Consider the following 9,651-nt stretch of genomic DNA (forward strand, 5'->3'; position numbering starts at 1 on the left):
ATGTCTACTAGGTAGCTAAAGTCTGATCCTCAGAGCCTATGGTTTGGACGGTCAACAACGCTTGGGCCCACAGGGGCTTGGCCTCCTGACCGGGTCTGCACGGTCGGCATCCGAATCCTCCTTATTTATTGTTTGTTTTAGTCAGGGTCTTTAGATGAAACCTGGGTTAGTCCCAACTTCAGTCTGTGAATTCTACAAGCTGAGAATTACCGAGGGAGTGAGTGCTTGTGACACGAGCTAAGGGCTTCACATGAGGCAGCAAATTCTTTATGAAGCAGTAGTGCTATCATTCCTTTTATAGACGAAGAATTGGAGGCTCAGAGAGGATAGGCAATTTGCCCAAAGCCACACAGCATAGCATTCACTTAGCAAAGCCCATAGCTATGAAGGGTTATTATTGACTGTGTTTTTAGAGCAGGAAGGATGAAAACTGATTTAGTCCTAAATGCAGTGTGTACCCTAGAACAGAGGGAGGTCACTAACGGGAAGATGAGTGAAATCTGCTAGAGTGTGCAGTTTGTTGTTATTGTGAGGTGCCATCCTTCCGGTTCTGACTCATAGCGACCCTATATAGTTTCCAAGCAGGAGCTGGTGAGTTTGAACTACCAACTTTGTCGTTCGAAGGCCAGGGCTGATCCTACAGCATCACACCAGTTTAGTGAATAATAATGTTCCAGTGTCTGTTTCCTGGTGTGGCGCTGTAGGATAAACACAGGACTGCTAACCACAGGTCAGCAGTTCAAACCCACCAGCAGGTCCTTGGAAACCCTATACAGGGTTGCTATGAATGGAACCACCTTGATGGCACTTAAGAACATCAGTGTTGATTTCCTAGTTGTGACAAAAGGTAACATAAAAAGAACTCTCTGGATTACTTCTGCAGTATTTCTGTGAATCTAAAATTATTCCAAAATAAAAAGATTATTTGAAAAAAATAAGTTTGCAAGGTGAGACATACCTTTTTTGATTCCACTTTACTTTGTTGTACTCCCCAGATAAGCTGTGTGGTAACCCTGTGCCCAGCAAGTCGATTGGCCCCGTTTACCAAAAGCATGTACTCCGTTTGTGTCTCTTTGTTACATTTTAGTCATTTTCACAATATTTCAAACTTTTTCCTAATGCTATATTGTACACTTAATAGATTACACTACAGTCTAAAGAAAACTTGTATAAAACCAAACCAAAGGGACGACCCCGATGAGAGTCAGATGCTGAGGGGCTTTGCAGGAGCAGGACAGAGGAGGGTTTTCAGGACTGTAAATCTTTCTCTCAAGGAACAGTTGGTGAGTTTGAACCACTGACCTCTGCGGTTAGCAGCCCAATGCCTAACCCACCGTTCCACCAGGGCTACATAGCTTGTGTCTGCGCTGGGAAACCAAAAAAGTTTGTGTGACTAGCTTTATTTTCGTATTTGCTTTATTGCCGTAGTCGGGAACTGAACCTGCAGCCTTCACAAGGTGTGCCTGTAGCTCCTGACTTACAAGATGGGTTGCATGCGGGCTGCTTTATCCTGAGTCAGTTCTGATATAAATTAAATCCAAACCCCAACCAAACCCACTCCTGTGGAGCTAATTTCCACTCAAAGCAACCCCGCCTGTTAGAGTAGAATGGAGCTCCACAGGGTTTTCTTGGCTGTAATTTTTATGCAGACAGATTGCCAGGACTTTATTCCATGGCACCACTGGTTGAGTTCGAACTGCTGAACTTTTTTGGTAGGAGCCCCAGTTGTACAAAAGCTAGGCATTTGACTGCTACCTGAAAGGTTGACAGTTGGAGCCCACCAGTGGTCCTATATGAGAAATTCTTGCTTCTGTAAAGACTAGAAAACCTTATAGGGCGATTCTACTCAGTCACATGGGGTTGCTATGAGTCGCGATCAACTCGAGGACACTTAACACTATGAGTCTAGTGAGGACGTTGAGAGGTGGTTACCATTCTTGGCATTAGTCATATGTTGACGCAGAGTCAGATCAGGAGAATAAAGAAAACCAAGTGCTCCAGGAGAGGAGGGTATGTGTGACGGGGTCCTTTATGAATCTAGTACCGGAAAGCAGGACATTGTCATCTTCCATGGGGCTCAGTCCTATGAATGAGTGAATGTTTGTGAGGTAATAATACCACTCTGTGTAGCTTCTTCATTATTTTTCAGGGAAAGCAGGACATTGTCATCCTCCGTGGGGCTCAGTCCTATGAATGAGTGAATGTTTGTGAGGTAATGCAACTCGGTGTAGCTTCTTCATTGTTTTTCTCATCATTGTCAGTGCCCGGGGCCCCGTGAAAGCCTCCAGTGTGCTTCACAATCCTTGTAGCCCTTTCTGTGGGAAATGAACTTGGGGTGAATCTGGTGTGTGGGGTCCCTGTTAATTCTACACTATTATTATTTCCTCAGGCAGGATATCTTCCCCTCTGGTTGTTGTCGCTAAGTGCCGTCATCGGCTCCAACTCTCAGTGACCCTATATAGGGTTTCTGAGGCTTTAGATCTTCGAGGGAGCAGAAAGCCTCATCTTTCTCCTGAAGAGCAAGCTGGCAGGCTCAAACCGCAGAACCACTGCACTCCCATCTTCTTCTCTACCCTTGTTGAAACCCCAACTTTCCCTTCCCAAGTGGCTTCTAAGGGGAAAAATAAGACGAATGTTCCAGAATGCTGTGTCGGCCCAGTGGTGATTGCCTGAGAAACAGTTTCTTGGATTATAGCTCTTCACCCAAGCAGCAATGGCATAAAACAAACCCCTGTCGGCTTTAAGCCGGAATGTGGGAAAAAGAGCTGACATTTCTGGTGAATAGCAAATTCCTGAGTGTGGGCAGTTGACCAAGACCAGGAATTCTCATTAGCTGGGGACAATCCGTCATGGCTCTGAGGGCGGAAGGCAGTAGGGAGTAGAGGTCATCAGTGTGGGCCTGTCCCTAGCTGGCAATTGGATGTCGTCTAGACTACAGTACTACAATGCTTCTGTGTTGTTGTTGTTAAGTGCTGTTAGTAATTTCTTTCAACAACTCCCACCCTCTCTTGGGACACCCCTCCTCCGCACCCCCCACAATCCAGCAACAAAAGGGTTAATACAAACACAGCAAGAGCCTTCTAGACAAGGTCCAGCTGGGATCTCCGGCTCCCCCCACCTCCTCAGGATGGATCTGTGCCAAACTGGTGGGTAAATACACGAAAGGCCTTCCTTCCTTGGCTTTAGGAGACCAAGGTCTTTTGTAGGATTCAGACGCCAGCCTCTCTTCTTCCTTTTGTGAGACCACATCCTCTGATTTCACCTCCTCAGAGTTGAAGGAAGTCTAGGAAATGAGTTCAGCTGATCATTTCCTGTTCAGCAGCCCAATCCCTCCCCGTTCACATCAGGTCCCCACCAAATCAGCATCAACTGCTTTCTGTTACTCTCATCTCTGTAGCATTTCCTGGTTCCCCGAAGCTGGCTTAGTCACTTCCTGCTCTCTGTTTCCATAGCACTTAGACGCCACCATCTGGCTGCCATCCAATTTTTATCTTAGGAACACTGTGATTTTCGTTTATGAACCTCTGGGATCTTGTGGATATTTCTTTTCCTCTTTTCTGCTTGTCTGCTGGAAAGCTCAGAGCTCAACTTGTGGTTCCCCTCTGTTGAGTGAATGAAAGGCACTTGTGAACTAACTTCCTGGCTTCATCTTATGTCCAGTTTATCTTTCCTTCATTTCTTCATTTTTATATATTTATATTATATTCAACTTGTGAATCACCTTATGTTAAATCCTCCCCACCTCTGAGGTGTAAGGGAGCATGATTACGGAGTCCTGGTGTGGCACTGTGGGTTAATGTACCAGACTGCAAAGCCGGTTGAACTGCAAGGTGAGAAGTTCAAGCTCACCAGCTGCTCCTCGGAAACCCTATACAGGGTCTCTATGGGTCGGAACCGACTTGATGGCACTTAACAACAACAACATGGGATAATGATGGCTCTGCAGGATAAGCATTGGACTGTGAAGCACAGGTTGGAGCCCACTAGCTGTTCCATGGGAGAAAGATGAGACTTTCTGCTTCTGTAAAGATTTAGTCTCCTGCAAAGATATACAGGGTCACTATGAGTTGGAACCAACTCAGTGGCACTTGACAACAACAACAATGAGGTATAATATATGTATATAAAATGCATCTATTTTACATATTCAGTTAGATGATTACTGACAAATGTATGTATATATTTATGTAATCACCATCCTAATGAAGTTATCCATTGCCATGGTGTTGCTTCTGACTCATAGCAACCCTATAGGACAGAAGATACTGCCCCATAGTGTTTCCACAACTGCAATCTTTATGGATTACCAATGAAAATGTTTTGACAGCATGATGCAAGACTGGTAGCACTCATCTGTCTATGCCAAGAAATTTTCAAGACAGTTGGCCAACAGATTGGAAGAGATTCCTATTTATGTCCATTCCAAAGAAAGATAACTTTACAGAATGTAGAAATTATTGGACAACACCATCAATATCACACACAAGTAAAATTTTGCTGAAGACGGTTGCTGCACACATCAACTGGGAGCTGCCAGAAATGCAAGCCAGATTCAGAAGAGAACGTGGAATGAGGGATATCATTGCTGACATCAGATGGATCTTGGCTGGAAGCAGAGAATACCAGAGAGATTTTTTATGTGTGTTTATTGGCTAAGCAAAGGCATTTGACTAAGTGGATCACAACAAATGATGGATATCATTGCAAAGAATGAGAATTCCAAAACAATTGTGCTCGTGCAGAACCTGTAATAGAACATGAAGTAGTCATTTGAATAGAACAAGGGGATATTCTGTAGTTTAAAATCAGACAAGTGTGCATAGGGCTGTATCATTTCACTATACTTACTCAATCTGTCTGCTGAGCAAATAATCTGAGAAACTGGATTACATGAAGAAGAATATGATATTAAGACTGGAGGAAGACTCATTAAAAACTTGTGATAAGCAGATGATACAAATTTACTTGCTGATAGTGAAGAGGACTTGAGGTGCTTGCTGAAAAAGATCCAAGAGTAAAACCTTCAGTCCCTCAGTGTAAAGAAAACAAAACTCCTCACCACTGGACCAATGAACAACATCATGATAAACTGAGAAAAGATTGAAGTTGTCGAACATTTCATTTCACTTGGATCCCAAATCAATGCTCCACGTTGTGGCCTTATGGAAGTAGCAGTCAAGAAATCAATATGTGATCCACTCGAATCCCTGCTCTGCTTTCACCAGCTAGAGATAAGGTTTGTCTTATTCTAGAGTTTTATATCAATGGAGACATGCAGTCCGTAGTTTTTTGTGTCTGGTTTTGTTCACTCCACATCTTGCTTTTAAGATGCATCTGTGTTATCTGATGTACCATTCAATACAGTGCTTAGGAGTGGGTCCTTTTAGTCCTTTGTTATCTCATTGACTCCTGTTTCACAGATGAGGACACGGAGACCCAGAGAGGTGAAATCAACTGCCTTTGGTCACCCAGCAAGTGTTGCAACTGGACTTTAAACCTGGGCCTCCTGAAACCAAAATTAGGCACTTTCTTTTTCATTACACTCTGTGAGTTCATGGACAATAATGGAATATTCCAACAAACTTTTGGAAGCTCCCTCATTTACCGTTCTCTTTTAATGTCCAGATCCGAGCAGATGACCTTTTCAATGCACTCAGTCCAGATGGTGTGAACTTGGATGCCCTCTTTTGTGGGCAGGGCCTTGATGGAACAAGGGGGAGTGTGGGCCTACAGTGGACACTGTCTCCCATGAGGCAGGGTTAGCACTTACAGACTAGGGTGTTAGCAGCTGGTAGCATCATGCAGTGTCAGCCCTGAAATAACTTGGGCTATCTCCAGTAAGATGCAGGGCTTGCAGGATCTTGAAGAATCTGTAGAATCTCTGCTCTACACACCGGGACTGGGCAGTGTTCTGGAATTACCTGGTTGGTTGGGAAGGAAGGAGTTAATCTCCTGGCTGGCCCTGTTTGCAGGAAGCCATGTGCCTTGGTTATTAAAGTCTCGCAACGTGGGAGGGAATAAATTGGCTCTTCTAGGAGCCTAGCCAAGCAGTGAAAATAGTTGTCTTGGTCAAGTAAGTACAGGTAGGGGTTGGAACTGCCTGCAGGTTTAAGGTATGGCCAATGCTAGGCCCAGAGTCCTGGTGTGGCACTGTAGGTTAAGCGCTGGACTGCTAGCCACAGAATAGGCAGTTCAAACCCACCAGGCGTCCTTGGAAGTCCTATAAAGGGTTGCTACAAGTTGGAATAGACTCGACAGCACTTAGCAAGGATAACAACACATGCCTGGTCCGGGTTCCTCTTAAGTCCTGTTGGCCACATTCTCCATCAGTGCTGGTATCTGCTTAAAACAGGTACTGTACTAAATGCTTGATATTTACGGGAAATTGACCCCCAAACTTTCAAGTTCTCTTAATTTACATACATGGCTTCTTCTGTTTTTGCTCCTGAATCATACTTCTAAGAGTACTTACAAACACTTTTAAGCTACCATACCAACCCCCTAAGTTTCTCTCTCTTACTTGGCGTCCACCTCCATAAACAAACGTCTTAAAAGTCACAGCAGGATGTGAAACCTTATCCAGAGAAGCAGCGACGGAGGCAGAGATGAGGGCATGGAGAGAGGGAGCAGCTGAGGACTCTAGACTCATGGAGACAGAAAGACTGTGTGCTGGTGGCCAGGAAGCAGGCTTTCAGAATGTGCCCTTCGGTTGTTTAAATGATTATATATTCCTGAGTGTTTTGGTGTACATCTTCTCCTCCCAAACAAAACAAAACAAAACAAAACAGGGGGAATGGAAACAAATACTGTTGAATGACGATGCATTGAGGGGATTGTAATGAAGCAAGGAGTGTAAATCTGATGTTCTCCTATGTAAACTATCACTCAATTCACAATAAAAACTTAAAAAAAAAGTCACAGCAAAGCAGAGTGGGTGCCTCTCAAATATTTGAGGAGCTAGGTTTGCCCATCCGTGGAGCTAGAGCTGAGCACCTTGGGGCTAAGGCTTACTGGCTAAGTGGAGTGCCTTTTGAGCCCTTGTTGGCAGAGCTGAAAGAGCTTTGTAGCATTTGCCCAAGCAGGGCAGAAGTCACTGGGTTGTGGGGCTGTGTGTGTCTGTGGGCGTGGCTGAGCAAAGGCTGACTGGTTGAAGAACTGTAGTCATTTCTGATTGTGAAGGGTTATCTGTTACTTCCTTAATAAACTCCATCACTGTGTGTGTGTGTGGGGAGGGCGGGGGGAGTCACAGCTGACACCAAATAAAAACCCAGCAGGGTGTGGGGGGTACAATTTTGATATATACATTTGATCTTCTGAAGTCACTCCATTTATTATCATAAAGAAAAGTTTCTGGATGAACCATAAATACAATTTTGAATGATGAAAAAATGCCAGGTGAGTCCTGGGGTACAAGTGGTGGGCGAATTGCTGTTAGCCTAAAGAGTGGCAGTTAGAACCCATCCAGTGGCCCTGAGGAAGAAAAGGCCTTTTGTAAAGAAGCCAAAAAAACCCTACAGGGCAGTTCTATTCTGCCACACATGCGGTTGCCATGAGTTGAGGGCCAACTTGACGTCATCTAACAACACAAAAATCACACATCATAAATGCAGCCCAGTGCTTATGCTACAGTGCCCACCAGGTCTCTGGGCCTGTCATTATCCTTCTGCACAGCTCTCGTAATTTTAAATCACTTAATGTCCCCTTATTCTGCTCAAAGGACTGCCTCTTGGTGTATGTAGAGGTTCCTCATGAGCACAATTAAGTGTTTTGGAATACTCATTTGTAGCAATGCTATTTATAGCTTATCATGAGTTTCTTCAGTGTTGCACCAGTTTCTTGAAAGATTTCAGTTTGTAGTTCATCAATTCCCAGAGTCTTATTCTTTGTCAATGCCTTCAGTGCACCTTGGACTTCTTCCCTCAGTACCGTTGACTCTTGATCATATTACATACTTCTTGAAATGGTTGAACATTGGACCATTTCTTTTTGGTACAGTTACTCTTTATATCCCTTCCATCTTCTTTTGAAGCTTTCTGCATCATTCAATATTTTGCCCATACAACTCTCAATGTTTCAAGTTGAGGCTTGGATCTTTCCTTCAGTTCTTTCAGCTTTACAAATGCTTAGCATGGTTTTCCCTTTTCATTTTCGAACTCCAAATCTTTGCACATTTCATTATAATACTTGATGCTGTCTTCTTGAGCTCCCCTTTGAAAATCTGTGTTCAGCTCTTTTCCTCCTAATTTCTTCCATTTTCTTTAGCATCTGTGTGTTGGAGAGCAAGTTTCAGAGTCTCTTCCAACATTCATTTTCGTCTTTTCCTTCTTTTTGTCTTCTTAACGACTTTTTGCTTTCTTCCTGTATGATGCTTGTGATGTGATCCCACAACTCTTCTGGTCTTCAGTCTTTACTGTCTAATGTATTAAATCTGTTCTTGAGATGATCTCTAAAGTCAGATGGGGTATGTCTAAGGTTGTATTTTGGCTCTTGTGGACTTGTTTTAATTTTCTTTATCTTCAGCCTGAATTTGCACATGAGCAATTTATGATCTGTCCCTGGTCTTATTTTGGCTGATGATATGGAGTCTTTCTACCACCTCTTTCCACAGATGTAGTCAACTTGATTTCTGTAAAATCTATCTGGTGAAGTCCATGTGTATAGTTGAATGGTTGAACATTGGACCATTTCTTTTTGGTACAGTTTTATATTGTTTTAAAAAAGGTATTTGCAATAAAGAAGTCACCGGTCTTGTAAAATTCTTCATGCGATCTCCAACATTGTTTCTATCACCAAGGACATATTTTCCAACTACTGATCCTTCCTCTTTGTTTCCAACCTTTGCCTTCCAATCACTGGTAATTATCAATACATTTTGATTTCATATTTGATCATTTTCAGACTGAGGAAATTTGTAGAATTCTTCACTTTCATCATCACTGGCTTTAGTGTTTGGTGAGTACATTTGAATAGTAGTGGTATTAACTGGTTTTCCTTGTAGTCGCATGGATATTATCTGATCACAGACAGCATTATACTTCAAGATAGGCCTTAAAATGTTCTATTTGATGATGAATGTGATGCCATTTCTCCTATTTGTCATTCTATGCATAGTAAACCATTTGATTTTCAGATTCAAAATATTCAATATCAGTCCATTTCAACTCATTAATACCTAGGAAATCAACCTGTATGTGTTCTATTTAATTTTTGACAACTTCCAATTTTCCTACATTCACACTTCATACAATTCATGTTCTGATTATTAATGGATGTTTGCAGTTGTTTCTCCTCATTTTGAGTTGTGCCCCAAAAGCTTTACCCCATTTGTATAGTCACAGTCAACTCTATTTTGAGGAGGCGGCTCTTCCCCAGTCGTATTTTGAGTGACTTCCAACCTGAGTGGCTCATCTTCAGGCTCTACATCAGACAATAACTTGGTTCCATTCATCATATTTCAATATTCAATATTCTGGTGCGATCTTACAGTGTTCCACTGCTACTCATAAGATTTTCAGTGGCTAAGCATTTAGAAGTAGTTTAGCTCTCCTTCTTCCTAGTCTATTTTAGTTGGAATCTCAGCTGAGACATGCCCATTATGGGTGACCCTGCTGGTATTTAAAAAACCCTGGAATGCCACAGCAACATGCAAGC

The sequence above is a fragment of the Chrysochloris asiatica genome, unplaced genomic scaffold (assembly GCF_000296735.1).
Source record: "Chrysochloris asiatica unplaced genomic scaffold, ChrAsi1.0 scaffold00001, whole genome shotgun sequence".
Lineage (NCBI taxonomy): Eukaryota > Metazoa > Chordata > Mammalia > Afrosoricida > Chrysochloridae > Chrysochloris > Chrysochloris asiatica.